Source organism: Peromyscus californicus, unplaced genomic scaffold (assembly GCF_007827085.1).
Source record: "Peromyscus californicus insignis strain IS unplaced genomic scaffold, ASM782708v3 Scaffold_15__1_contigs__length_86483966, whole genome shotgun sequence".
In the NCBI taxonomy this organism is placed as follows: domain Eukaryota; kingdom Metazoa; phylum Chordata; class Mammalia; order Rodentia; family Cricetidae; genus Peromyscus; species Peromyscus californicus.
The window spans coordinates 23,065,819-23,081,426 of record NW_026294447.1 but is presented as its reverse complement, the minus strand read 5'-3'; the positions used below and the strand labels follow the sequence as shown (position 1 = coordinate 23,081,426).

General features: G+C 41.5%; 1 protein-coding gene and 1 long non-coding RNA gene across 3 annotated transcripts in view; both read right to left on the bottom strand.

Moving 5' to 3' along the window:
* Npas3 (neuronal PAS domain protein 3) overlaps nucleotides 1-15,608 on the bottom strand; it is an 838,670-nt gene that overhangs the window by 369,575 nt on the left and 453,487 nt on the right.
* The window catches only part of LOC128110748 (uncharacterized), a 44,570-nt gene continuing 41,137 nt past the window's right edge, over nucleotides 12,176-15,608 (bottom strand). For both annotated transcript variants that reach the window (XR_008218310.1, XR_008218311.1), the window contains one exon: nucleotides 12,176-14,235. This is a non-coding gene — a long non-coding RNA (uncharacterized LOC128110748). The remainder of the gene's footprint in view (nucleotides 14,236-15,608) is intronic.

Sequence of the window (15,608 nt, the reverse complement as noted above, 5' to 3'; positions counted from 1 at the left end):
TGGTACTGGTATTTCCTACCTCAAACATAGAAAGTAATAAAGCAACGTTGGTCTCAGAAAACAGTAGCACTCTAATGGAACCTAGAAAAACAATCACATAATAATATTGCATTTCACATGTGCATTTTAAATGCCATTATTTTTCCCTCTTTTGATCTTTCCTTTGTACTCATAAAAGGAGCTTTCATCTTTGGCTATGTGTGTGGGGAGGTACATTGAAGCCCATGTCCGCCAATGTCTATGATGCCAGCAGCTAGCAAGACTTTACAAATGACATAGACTGTACCAAGGCAGTCATGTGTGTCTGCTTCAGCCCTCAGCTCACCTGGGCAGTGCAGGAGCTCGTGCTGTGATGTTTTGTTTGCACACATGCACAGATAAAGGCCATCACTCCTCTCATTAAACAAGGAGGCATGTGGGAAAATTAATAATTTAATTTACAGGGAGAAGATGGATGTGGAAATCAAATGTAAGTCTACAACCTTCCTTGAGAGCTCACTTTGGTGTCAGATGGTATCTGAGGCCGATTCTATTGACTGACTCATGCTTCTAGGAAAATATCAAAGCATGAGCAAATCACTGAGACCCACTGTGTTAGGAAAGATTGTCCTGTCACAAGACAGCACTCTCAGGAGTGGAAACATGGTTAGAAAAGAGAGAGACAAACTGTACTGGAATCAGGCCACACCATGAGCTCTGCTAGGGTCTTCAATATTCTAAAGAATTATGATAAAACTCTAGAGAGTGGCTTTCTGAACACCACTCAAGGTGTGTTCTGCTGGCTCATTAGCAAATCACAGATGAGAACAATCCACTGGCTAATGGTGAACCCCTAGGAAACATTTAATCTTTCTTTACTAAAAACAGGGTTAGGATTTAACAAACAGAAGAAACTGATTGGGACCTTGTCCTACCCACTGGCTTATGACCCTGACTTGGTCTGCACGCAGACAAAAGCAATGATAACTCCTGCTCTTCCATGATCCTCATCAAGTACCATTTTTGACAAACTTATTGGAACTTTCAGGACACCCACTCAGATTTTTAAATTTCTAAAGCAGTCCCTCTGTGTGTGCATACACACTGGCAGTAGCCCCCCCGCCTCCGTACCTAAATGAAGTGAGGATATTCTCACCAGAATGGACCAGATGAGACAGTTCTCAAGAAAAAATACTGAGTTTCCCTTTGCCCCTAGACCCTTGCTCCAGTGTGCAAGGGCATCTGGTCCATAGGACAGGTTTTATCTTTGCAACTTTCTGAATGGAATATGGGTAAAGAAGTATTATAATTTAGAGCTGATTGCTTAAGGTAAAGAAGAACCAGGCCATGAAATCATCATTACTACAAGGTTATCAAGATCAAAACATCACCATGTGTTAAACCTAGAAAAATAACCAAATAAAGCTAGGAGGTCATGAAGGCATTTCATCCATGAATGTTTGATAGGCACCTTGACAAGAGACAGTCACAACCAAAGCAACCTTCTATAAAGGCCCTGCAAAATACTTCTGTGAGGCAGGGATACCTGCCTAACAACTACCTATGCAACCAGGGACTGACACCCTGGTTCTGCTTGACAATGGAAATTATTGCCACACAACCTATGATACCTCCTCATTTACCTTTACAAACCCTGGGTGATGTGGGCAAAATGACATTTTATCCAGTCTGGGAATAATAAAGAGGAAAACAAGATGATGCCAGCTAACTCAGTGCTCATCTCTATGATGCCTGACCTGCCCGAATGTGAGCAAGTAGTCTCCTACCACCACGATGAACGATATCTTCATACTATTAGCCAAAATAAACCTTCCTCCTGTTGGTTGCTTTATCGGTATTCTGCCCCAACAACCAGGATTATAACTAATATACCCAATCTCCCTTTGCCTCCCTGAGTATACCTAGAGTTTTTCTATGGCTGTCTGTAGTTTATTTTGGCAGGTACCACAGGACTTTTCACAAAGCATCTTTTCATTTCCATTTCTTTATTATTTTGAACTCACTCACGATCACATGTAGAGATTAAATCAAACCCATCCATGCTCATGGCAATACTGAGAAACTTTACAACTTCTTCCAAAATCAGAACAGAATTCTTTGTTTTCCTCTGTGTCACGTGTCATATGTGTCTCTTTGTGTATAACCATGTGTGAGTGTGTGGAGGCCAGAGACTGAAGTCAGGTGTCTTCCTCTATAGCTCAATGATTGGTAGACTTGCTAGCCAGCCAGCTCTGGGATCCTCTACCTCCTACGGCTGGCATTACAGACATGTGCCATGATGCCCAAGGATGCTATCACTAATTTATGGCTAAAGGAAATAAATATCCCTTGAACTCTTATTTTTATTAATGATGACAGTTCCATCTAGGCTCTCTGTCATTTTAATCAACAGCATCAAGCAGAAGAATAAAGGCCAAGGATAAACTATTAGGAATGTTGTAGAACTGAATAAAACAATTTTGTCCATGGAAAACTTGATCTTGGACCTGAACTTGGTCTGAGCAGGACAAGTATCTAAACAGATGTGCTACATGTCATGTCGATCCAAGAAATAGCACAGGATGAAACAACAGCACCCCAGATATGAGTCAGAGTACCTGGTGTTGATGAGATCCCAGACATCTATGTTCCCTAGCTTAGGAAGGAGAGTCAGCAACCAAGGGCCTTAGAGCATCATTATGCATGCCACAGATGCTGGTTCATTCGATTAATACCAGCTTGGGGCATCCTTTATGCACCTTGTAGGTTTTCATTTTTCTTTTGTGAATGCAAAGTGCCATGTCTGTCTTCTTCTATATGACATATACACAAGCATTTGAGGGCCACTTTCTTATCCTTCTTGAGTCTTTTTTTCCTTTTCTAACTCAAATATCTGCAGTTTCTTTAACAGCAAACAACATCATTTCTAAGCTCCTCACCCTCTTAGTTTCTTTCTCAGAGTCTCTAGCTTTAAATAAATGCATGTAAAAAATATATATGGGAAAGCACCTGCAAGCTGGTTGGCTTTTAAGTATACTCCACTGCATTCTAACCGTAGAACATGGTAGCCTACACCGCAGTCAGCATCAATAGTGTGAAGGCTGATTGATTTTCATCATCTACAACACTGAATCCAATGGCATCCCTCAGTAAAGAAAACTTCATCTCATAGTGAATCAGTGACAACCATGGTAGCCAGGCGATTTAGATAGAGGTGGAGCATTGCATTTCCCGTGCTGATCACATGGTTTGTGCTCACAAATGGCCCAAAGTCCACCTTTAGTTTAAGGCTTGGCCATGTGCTCAATGAACCCAAACACCTGGAAACACCCATGAGCACGTGAATGTGCCATTTTCATAAGGGAACCTTTCTTAATCAGTCAGATTAAATGGGATGCTGGAGGAGGTAAAATTTTCATGTTTTAATCTATAATGAACATTAATGTTCAACATTAGCAACCTTGTAATTTACACTACTTTACTTGAACTTAGTACCAGCAAACACAGGTAGGGATTTAGATACATCTGTAAACAAATTTGTATGCAGATCTTAGAAACTAATTATAGTTGATAATAACAGCTAAGAGGAATCAGCCACTCTGTGCCAGGCACTGTGCTAAGGGATTAGTAACCGAATCTTCATTCGCCCTCAGCAGCTAGGAAATAGGTATATGAGTTAGTAGTGTCTTTATTTTCTAGAGAGTGGACACTAAAGGTTAGAGGGTAAAAGAATAATCTGTCCAGTCTCCCAGCAAGCAATAAAGCATGGAACCCGAAGCCTGGTGTATGTCATGTACATGAGTGACGCACTATCCTATGGCGAGAGCCATATTCCTATGAATGAATACACTTGCTGAAGTGCTTTGGACACATTCTAAACTACTGTGCATTGAATTTGAGTCTGCAGCTTCTTCATCTTAGTCGTCAATGAGACATTCCCCATGGTTGTGACAGAACACCCGAATCACTCTTGGCAGTAGTTCTAATAGTTACATGAGGATAAATGCTCACAGCAACACTCAGGCACAAGTCATACTGGCAGAGTCAGTTAACTAATAGTAAACATTGAATAATTGCAGTTTTAAGTTACATAACATACCTCACATTCCCTCCATTCTCTGGGAATGGTGGACTTCACCACCAACATGACAACTAAGAAATAAGATCTGTTTTGTTAAGACATGGGCATTATAGACTATTGAGTTTTCAAAGTCAGTTCTTTAGCCAATAAACATGATTTGAGCACCTATTTGTGTCAGGCCTTATTGTGAGTACGGAATAAAGCTGTGAGCAAATAAAAATCTTCCTCCTCAAGGAATTCAGATTCCAGTGACTGTGTGGATCTTCAAAGTAGCTGGCTCTCCCAGTTCCCTAAGAGCAGAATGCCTTTATGTTCATCCCACATCATGAATGATGATACTCTCCCACCCTATTCCTTCCTAGTCAAATTCACAGAGAAGATAATGTCTCAGCACTCGAAGCTGCAGAGGAACGTTTTAAACGCCGATGGTTGGGAGTTGGAGAGAGAGTTCAGTAGGTCAAGTAGAGGGACTGAGTTCAGGTTCAGAGTACCCATGTAAAAAAGCCAGCATAGCACTGGGTGCCTGCGAGCCTTTTGCCAAGGAGATGGGGAGAAGAGGATCCCTGGGGTTCTCTGGGCAGCCAGTCTAGCTGAATGGGTGAGCATCAGGTTCAGTGAGAGACGCTGGTTCAAAAACTAACGTAGAAAGCAATTGAGAAATGAAAACTGAACTTGACCTCTGGCCTCCAAACATGTATGCACACTCATGCAAACACAGTACTGTACACACATATGAACATACATACACACCCACATACACAAAGACAGTGACAGATATTCTAAAACCTGCCATAGTATAAAAGGAATGTCTTTATGATTGCTGAATCCCAAAATGTTTGTAGTGAGAACCCTGCATGTGTTCATTTGCCACTTAATATGACCTACACTTACACCTTCGAGGACAGTCTAAGGAGTGCCATATCATGTGGCAGAAACAGGTTCCAGGTTCCCTGTAGGCAACAGCTGGGATACACAGTGGTCATTTAACATGCAGATAAGGAGAAGGGCCTGATCTTCCCCAACAATAGCCACTCCATAGGGAGTAGGTTACTTTCACAAAAATAAACTGTCAGTATCATTTAAATTATCAAGTACCTTAGGAAATGACACCTGTATCTCTGCTATGGTGCAGGGATGATGAAGCCAGCTGGGTAGAATAAGGTCTTCCACCTCATGCTGTATACATCATTTACCAAGATTTTGTGCAAGGACCATAAAACCATGCCTGTGAACAGTGCTACCCATCAACAAAGACGAACCAGAGCAGGTCAAAAGGCAGTCAAGGCCAACCAAGTTAAAGTCTCTGGCTTATTTTCTTTTTGCATACTATGATAAGGAAATTCTGCCAAGCTTCTTTACAGATGTGCCATCTTCAAACCAATCAAAAACTTCCCTGATAGAGTGGAAGCTGGAACACAAACACAAAGGAGATGTTTATCAAATGCATGCAAAATATAAGGGCATGAGGACATGCGGGGCCTGCGCCTGCGGACTGTCGCTTCCTGAAACCTCCCCCAGTCATCAACTCTCTGGTTCAGCACTTCACTCTCCTGTTAAGAGCAGTCTATTTAGCTAAGGGGACTCTACCTGTTGGAACTCCAAGCCTAAAGCCTACATAGTCTATAAGCAGGGAAGCCCACTCTGACCAGACTTCACCATCACAGGCGGGCCACCATCCCAATCTACTCCCAGGATTCCAGAAGAGGCAGCTCACTCTCCCTCCACAAGCATTTGAGCCCTCTTCTTGGTCTCGGAACTATGGTGCAGTCTACCTGCAGACCACTTTCTGCCCTCAGAGACTAACAGGAAGGAACGCCCAGGCCAGCATTCCCCCTGCTAATGTATCTGCCTCTGTTCACACCCCTTTCTCCGGTCTGTCTTCTTAGCACAGAGATGCAGTCTTCTCAGAGAAGGCCACCCCTCTCTTGAGGCTGTGGCACTCCTCTACTCTCCTCGACAACTCCTTCTTATCTCCATTCTCCCTCTTTACCGGCTCATTTCCCTTGAGGGCCAAGGACTGCTGTCTACAGCTGTGCCCTATGTTTCCCAAGAAAGCAGCAAACCTAGCTGGAAAATGCACCAGAGCTTCCCAGAAGCTTCTCTATGCAGAGCACTAGGTTCTGCTCCAGTTTCTGATGCAGTATGACTCAAATGCAGGCCAAGAATATGGGAGGGTCCTAAGCAGTTCCCATAATGTAATGATACTGTGGGTTCAGATGATACTGATTCCTCTTTGATGATGGGCAAATAACTCAGTTGTGGCCAATAAAATACAAGAACCCTAAAGGAATAAAGGTGGAAAAAAGCATGGAAAATAATTCTATTCCCATATACACAAATAAAAACAATGAAGAGAAAACAGAGTAAGGGGTGTTTCTCTGCTTCTGCTGTAAATAGTCAAATAGAAACAAAGGCCTGTAGGTGTCCATACATGTTAATGGAAACACAGGAAGAGTGTGGTTTGAGCATAGTTTTTTGAGTTAATGCAGTCAACCAAGCATCTAGTCAAGAGCTCCAGTCATATTTATGTGAAATAAATAATGCAAACATTTCATAAAGGCACCATTAGGTATTCTGTTACTTGTAATCAAACACAGCTGATGTATTCATCAACTCCTGGCCCTCTAAAAGCACCCCGTTTGAACTCTGTATGTATCTTCCTGGAGGCAGACCCCTATTTTCATCATTCATTTAAACATAAATTAATTGAAGGACAAGCACCTTCCCTCATGTCCTACTGGTCAGTCAATCCCAATATAGCCTCCATATGCTTTACTCATCATTGATGTTCTCTCTATGACATCACCTGAATGGTCTGGGCTCCGACAGATGATTTCTGATCCAGCCCTTCTTCACTGACCACAGCATTTGACACTGTTTATGCTCTTGTTTTCTGGAACACATAGTCTTTTTCTCTTGGCTTCCAAGGCAAGGGCATTACCCTTTCTGGGCTGTCTTTCTACATCTCCATTCCTTGTGAACCTTTCCCCTACACAGCCTTCAGTGTTAGCATTAGCCAGAAGTCAGCTCTCTTCTTTTAAAAGCAGCCCCTCCACCTCACCAAACCTGAGTGGCTTCAATCCCACGTCCACAGCCACGTGGCTCACATACCTATGTCCCTTACTAACCTTGGCTGTGAGCCCCAGGTCTGTGTCTTAACTGCTTTCTGCTCCACTCGACACATCAGAACAAACATGGAGTAAGATGAGTTCACTACTCCCACCACTATGAACTTCTCCTCCATTTAAGGCTCACTGGAACTACCATGCATTGACTAGGTTATGGGAAGTCTCTCCCACAAGTCCTGACTGTCACGCTTGCAGCCATTTAGTACATCCTCTGAGTGGAGTTCAACTGGCCACAGTTGATCGGCCACCCTCTGCCCCAAACCCTTCCACCACACACTGTTAGTGTAGAGTCTGACCCCAGCCCTCCCGGCTCTCTCTGAGTGCTTCCTCTCAGTCACAATGTTAGCCCTTTTCCCTTCGGCTAAAACCAGCTCTGCTTTCTTTTAAATACTTCATTGTAACGTTTTTGTCCTTTCGTTATGTCTTGACTCTTGCTGGTTTCTTTCTTTAGTATGCTCGGCTCTTTTTTGAGTTATTGTTTATCCTTTAGCTTTCAACTCAAGTATCACGTCTGAAGGAAACTTCTAAACAAGGCGGGGCCCACTGCTGATGGGTGTCATGCCTCTTGCCGCCTCCTGGAGAACTTGCTAGAGTTACAATTTTGTTTTCACGCATGATAACGGAGTCATAGTTTTGCCTCCTTCTTGAGAACTATACTTATTATTCAGTTTTGCTTACCAGGATTGTGAATTGAGACATACAATTGACTTGTGGTCAATAGTATTGAATGCTCAATTATAGAAAATGGGATGTTAATTTCTTTTAATTCACTCTTCCTATCAATGTATCATGACTTCCTTTAAAATTTTTAATAGATGCTTAACATTGTCATATATTTATGGGTTATAAGACTGTAATAAACACATGTATATGATATGTAACAATCAAGTCACCATGATCAGTATTTCCATATCAAGTACACCATTGCTGTGATAGCAACTTGAAAGCCTACTATTGTAGTTTCTATAAAATAAGGTGTTACCCTGTCAGAATGGCTAAGATCAAAAACACTAATGACAATTTATGTTGGAGAGGATGTGGAGTAAGGGGAACACTCCTCCACTGCAAACTTGTACAGATACTATGGAAATCGATATGGCATTTTCTCAGAAAATTGGGGATCAATCTACCTCAAGACCCAGCTACACCACTCTTGTGCATATATCCGAAGGATGCTCAATCATACCACAAGAACACTTGCTCAACTATGTTCATAGCAGTGTTATTTATAATAGGCCAAACCTAGAAACAACCTAGATGTCCCTAAACCAAAGAAGGGATAAAGAAAATGTGATACATTTACACAATGGAGTATTACTCAGCTGTAAAAAACAATGACATCAAGAAATTTGCAAGCAAATGGATGGAACTAGAAAAAAAATCATCCTGAGTGAGGTAACCTAGACCCAGAAAGACAAACACAGTATGTACTCACTCATAAGTGGATATTAGCTGTAAAGTAAAGGATAACCAGGCTACAATCCACAGTCCCAAAGAACCTACATAACAAGGAGGGCCCAAAGAGGAACATATGGATTTCCCTGGGAAAGGGAAATAGAAGAGATCTCCTGGGTAAACTGGGGGTGGGGGTGGAGGATGGGAACGTTGTTGGAGCCCATTTGGGTTTCCCAGTAGCTTTACCCAGCAGGTCTGTCTGCATAAAGAGGATGACTGGACCACGGGGCCTGAGTGCCAGGTGTCTGAGATGGTCTGCACTTGGCTGTGCTGGGGGCAGGGAGTCTTTTGCTCCACCCCTTGGAATTCCTTTAAAAACTCTAGGGCAGAGACAGTCAGGACCTGATGGATTAGGATCCAGGTCCTCCTGAGGCTATCCTGTATTTTCTACCTTTTTCTCTCCCCTCTATCCTTCTATCTAATATTTCCTGCTGCTTTTACTCAAGAGTACTCTGGGGAAACGTCGGGGTGGGATGGCCCCTCACAGAACATGAAGGATTGGGTTGGGTGGGTTGCGGGTAGAATGAAGGGGGAGAATAATGGAAGAGATGTCTTGATGGTAGGGTATTTTGGGGTGAGAGAGAAACCTGGTACCAGGGAAACTCCCAGGAATCCACAAAGGTGACCCCAGATAAGACTCCTAGCAATAGTGGAGAGGGTGCCTGAACTGGCCTTCTCTTATAATCAGATTGGTCACTATCTTAATTGTCATCATAGAACCTACATCCAGTCACTGATGGAAACAAACGCAGAGATCCACAGCTGAGCACTGGACTGAGCTTCCAGCATCTTGTTGAGAGGGAGGAAGAATTGTATGAGTGGTGGGGGGGCGTTTATCACAAGGGAACCCACAGAAACAACTAACCTGGGCTCATAGGAGCTCACCGACTCTGGACTACAGTTAGGGAGCCTGCATGGGACAGACTCAGGCCCTCCACATATATGTGACAGTTGTGTATCTTGGTCTATTTGTGGGACTCCTAGTAGTGGGATCAGGGCCTGTCCCTAACACTTGAGCTGGCTTTTGGGAACCTATTCCCCACACTGGGTTGCCTCTCCCAGCCTTAACACAAGGAGAGGAGCTTAGTCCCCTAATTTGATATGCCATGCTTTGCTGACACCCATGGGAGGCATGCCCCTTTCTGAAGAGAGACAGAGGAAAAGTGGATCTGGGGCAGCAGAGTGGAGATGAGGAAGGAGTGGAAGGAGAGGAGGGAGGGGAATACTGCAGTTGGGATGTAAAATAAATAAAAAATTTTAATTAATAAAAAAATAAAGTGTTACATTTGTAGTTGCTCTAACTCTGCTATAGGTATAAGAACCACTTCCTCGTATCTTAGTATATTTTAGTACTCACAATCTAGTTAATTTATATACCACAAATCTCCAACTTACCTTGCCCCCTAGTGACCTTTGCTATACCCTGAATGTCTGTGAGAACGCCTTAGATTTCAGAAGGGAGAGAACTCACAGTTCACAAGCCTGCCATCCTCTTTGCTGTGTTTTTGGCCTACAGTAATCTACTTTACTATAAACTTCCTCAACACCTTACTCTTAACACTTACTAATCACATCTGCAATTACTTGTTTGAAGTCTGCTTTTCTCTTTTAGAAAGACTCTTTGCTCATACCCACTGGATCTCTATGCCTGGCACATAGTAGGTTTTCAAAATATGTTGCTGAATTTAAAGTACATGTGCCTCCCCTCAATTTTGCCTTAAACATACCACATATACATATATGTTTCTGGGTATCAACAATAAACAGTGTAGCTATTTATATATATATTTCCAAATCTGACATAGACCAAAGAGGAATCTTAATAAAAAATGCATTTTGTGGTATGAAGGATAAAGAATCCTTTCTTTATACATGAATTTTTTTCTTATTTTTCTGTCTTTCTCCCTGACCCTCTCCCTTTGCTTATAGTCCTTCTTAAATCTCTGTTCAATTTTGGAAATGAATTTATTTTTTCTCTAAAGGAGACAAAAGACTGTTGTCTTTACCATCGTCTACAGCATAGTCTAGAATTGGACTCAGTTAGTTGGCAAACCTTGGACATGCTATTTGATATTTCCCCATCAACTCTCAGATGAGGATCTCAAAATGTTATCATATAACACGTACTGAGAACTGACAAATGTGTGAAGTGGCATACAGAGCTGAGAATTAGTCTTGGCCCGGCTGCTCAGGGAGCTCACGAATGCAAACTTTCATTCACTAAGGACACTCCACACTGTCTGAAAAACTGATTAGGACAACCACCAGAAAGTTCAATTTGCTGTCTCGAGGTCCTAATGGTGGCGTTAGTATCCAAAGGGAAAAGTTCACTACAAAAACCCATCCCCATTTTATATTATCTGTAGGAAAAAAACCAACTAAAATAGTTAAAACTCCCACCTACTTTCTGTGAAAGTGATCATCTCCAATCTCACCCCCTTTCTCTTGACTTTTTTTTTGAGCTGAGGATCGAACCCAGGGCCTTGCGCTTGCTAGGCAAGCACTCTACCACTGAGCTAAATCCCCAACCCCCCTTTCTCTTAATGCCAAATAATTTTCTGGCTGCTTAAATAATGTGCTAGTGTCTTTTCAAAGAATGTGAAGTTCTTCACAAACAGTGTTGTTCATTGTAAAAGAAAATTCAACTCAATACAACTGACCTGCCTGATGTCTATGATTTTATAGTTTCTATCAGCTCATCACAATTACGACCTAAACATTTATACCAGGGAAAGTGTGCTCTTTGTTTTGTCTTTCTAATGACAGAACAAAGTATCCAAAATCCACACAGCATCATGCTCAACTTGACACCCAAATCATTTCACCAGAAAACTGCTGTTTAGAGTGAGTGGTCTTGAGAATGGTGGCCTCTGTTCACAAGCTACCCGAAGATAATTAGAAACTGAGACATACAGATGTATCACCTTGCCTTTCCATGTTCTTGCCCACTTCCCTCCACTGGAAACCAACTTGTTCCACAAAGGCAAAATCCCTTTGTTCAGAAGTGGCTCCTGAGGAAATTTTCTGAAAGAGACTGGCTAAGGGGGTCCAGAAAGCGCATGCTTAGTGGGTTGCTCTAAGGTCGTTGGAACATAATGTTTTTCCTGAGACCACCACGACGAGCTGCAGAGACAGGACATGGCGAGTGTTCTGAAGGCTGCTGGTGCGGCCTGATTGTGTGCCCATACGAATCCAACGTCTCCTCGAGGCTTCGGGTTTGGTTAGGACAACCAAATGTAAAAGGGGGGGGGATGATGTGCCAATTTACCGCTTAGAACTCAATTTGAGCAACAAAGTAATACAGCATGAAAACCTGGTTATTCGACAGCACTCGGCCACACAGAGGACGGCCCAATGAGCTCCTCATGCCTGACTTGTCACAATGACTGACACTTTCTAATATTGAGCTGGAAATAATATGGATATTTAATACTGCAGCGTTTACATCAAATGGAAGCGAAGCACTATTGTTTATCAGCAATCTTCTTCTGATGGCATGAATCTATATAGACATAATTATTGTTGAATGATGAGCTCTGATTTTCGCATTATGGCATAAACAAATCTGAGGAATGTTCACAATGTTTCATCTTGTGTGATTTGAAAAAAAACCCATAAAGCCAAATTCTTAAGTATTTACTACGCTTTCCTCTTGAATTTTGACTAAAATTTACCTTTTAGATCTGTTATGCCACTCATGAATTTTTTACAGTATCCATCTGTGCTTCCAATCTCTATTCTCCATGGTTCCACATTGTTTTGGCTAACTAACAGGCCCATATGTTGCCTTAATGTATTTCTACACAATGTTTGTGCTTTAAAAAAAGCCACAGGGAAAAACCGCAGGTCTAAATAAGCTATAAAGAGCATCCACATACAGTTAGACTGTCTTTACTGAGTCCGAGGACATTATGATTCTGCTGCGACAAGCAGCATTTGTCTTCATTTTGTCTGACTGTCCTCATGTGTTATTATTAGTGGCTGTCAGGCTGAGGCAGAAAAAAATAGCGTCACTTGAGGAAGAAGTTGAATGCATAAATGCAATGAATGCTACACATGGTGGCTGAGGACGAGGAGGTTTGGAATACTCACATGCAAGTACCCAGAATGAGGAAATTTGAAAGTGAAAATCCACTCCTGGCAAATGTGAGAAAAAAAAAAACAACAAAAAAAACGACTGCCCTGTCTTTAAAGCAAAGTGAGGGCTAATTATTGACAAAAGCTTACCAGCCTCTGAATATCTTTGAAGACCATCTTTTCAACATGTCAGCTTTGCTTTAATGCAAGAAAACACGTGTGCTGAAGCATTTGCCTGTCGTCTGGCCCTTCAGATAATGTTGACAAATACCTTGCTTTTCAAAGTCAAGATTTCAGTGTTCAAAAAAGTAAATTGAAATTCCACCGTCCATAAGCATCCCTGAGCACCCTCTCCAGAAGCCGGATGTCAGTGGCTCCTCCAGACTGACTCACTGCCGCCCATTCAGGAGTTTTCACCTTTGAAGACTTAGCACTTGAGCCAAGAGTTCACTTTATTTCCCCTTTCCATCAGTAAAATAAGACAAATCAGATTATCATGAGACTCGGAAATTGTTACACTCAGCTCCCTATCAGACAATATCATTTTAATTACTCAGAAAGTAGATTTTCTCCCTGAAAATACATTATCTTTATCTTTTTATTTTCCTATCTGTAAAGATTATCTTCTCCTCAAGTCTCAGTTCTGGTCACCAAACAATGATTTTTTTACAGCAAAAGCTTTGAGAAAAAAAAAAAACCCCAAAAAACTACCTTTAAAGAAACAGCTTCCACAGATACAGGGAAACAAGGGATTACATCAGTAGCATCATATGAAGAAATACATACATATATTTCTAAGAGGTCAGCTTCCTTTGGCTTTCTGACTCATCACCTACAAAAGCCTGTATGAACAGTCTATGTTTTCCAGAAGACGTACATAGCTTTCAGACATATAGGGACAAGATAGGGGTGTTGTAGTAGTAACGTGTGACAACCTTGGTTATTCATTTGACCTTGGTCCTTATGAACCACTCTGTCTCTTTACTCAAACTAGCCTTAATCTACCTTCAGGTCCCTTCTAGAGGAGTCAGTCCCACAGAGCTTCTTCTTGAAGTCTTTTCTTTTTCTGTCATTATCAGACAATTGGAGTCCCATCTCAACTTCACATAATGCAGGTCGTGGTGCCTTCCAAGGTCAACCTAAGACGCTGCTTAATAGAACATTGCATTACTAATTATTTTGTGTGTATGTGACCTGCCTTTCCACCCAGACTGTCAGTGCTTTGTGGCTGGTGAGATTTTCTGTCTTTCTTATAATCCATAGCACGTGGTCCAGAGTAGATGGTGATAAAATAACCAATAACATGTGAGCAAAGCAGAGTTTATGCTAAAATAACTGATTTGCATATAGTAGGACAAGCCCCTGGTAACATATTAAGAAACAGAACCAAGAGCAGGGCTGTCTAAAGTGATAAATGGGGTCCTGCACAGAAGATCAATGATCAAGGAAATATTCAAATGCAAGTGATTCAACTCCAAAAGGATTCTCCATAAGCATTTCTCCCATCTGTACCCCCTAAAAAAAGAAATGAAAAATTTTAAAATGTGGAGAAACCAAATAGGAACACAAGCAGCAACCATATTAACATATTCTCTTAAAAAACGTATCAATAGAGAAATACAAATATTTTCACAGAAAGGAATGCAGGGGAGGGGAAGCAGAGTCTATGGAAATGTTTGCAAAGGAATATTTGACTGCCCCTTGAAAACAAACATTGGTTTATTTTCAGTGCCTTGGGAAGTATCTCTGTGGAAATTCACTAGCTTGGTATGAAGACTGCCTCCCGCCAGTGGCAGCCAGTCTCCGAGGCTTCCATGTTGTCTGTTTTCATTCTTTCAGGAGCACTCTGGATTCATTGAGAGTGGGGTATCCTGGGGAGATCTGTTCTGCCTCTGCTCCTTTTTCCTTTTGTTTGCTTATAAACTCACTGTTTTTCAGCCATTTCCCTGGGAGATTCATTCGGGTTTTACTTTCCTGGTTATGCGAGGCCCCAGCAAGAAAGTGAGGTAGGCCATTGGTAGGGTAAGCTCTTGACAGTCATAAGCTTGTGGTGGGCAAATATTGAGTCCCCTAAATTTTTATGTGTGGATTTATGGGGGAAAAATGATTCTGTTGATTGAACATTTAATATTTAATAAAATGTGTCCTTGCAAACTCTAAGCATTAGTAAGATATGTTTATATTCAGAGAACCAAAACCTTTAGGAAGACAGCTGTTCCACTAAAGGCACATGGGGGTCCTCTATTAATAGAAACTAGAAGGAGTTTTGATTTTTTTGTCAGAAATGTGTTTTTATCAAATATAAAGAATAGTTATTTCTGAGTACTTCTTTGTTTCTTCCTCTTTAGTTCAGTCAAATCTCTACATATCTACACTATTTCTTCTTCTTCTTCTTCTTCTTCTTCTTCTTCTTCTTCTTCTTCTTCTTCTTCTTCTTCTTCTTTTTCAGAAAGACACACACATACTGTTTTGTAACTAACACCCATTGGCCGGAATAAGGTAGATGGTATTTTAGATGGTGATCACATCAGCTAGCTGGTGGCACTTTGGAAGGCAGAGAGGTTGTGTCAAATGGGGCAACACAGTTCAAAACGAGAGGCTTTTCACATTCAGTTCTTGGAATAATTGGAAAGATTTAAGAATGCATATCTAAGAACACATTTTCCTTTGAACAATTCAACAGGGTATTTCATTTTAGAACTGAGAACTGATTTTCCCTCATTGAAAGTAACGTCGCAGGGATGAACAGCAAATTCACCCTAGGCATACCCTGTGTCACGCTAAAACCACATGCTAAGATAATCAATCAGGTGAGCAACCAGGTTAGATCAGACTAAGCACACTGCAGGTATATTGAGAGGACAATTTTGCTTTTGTTACTTCTTTAT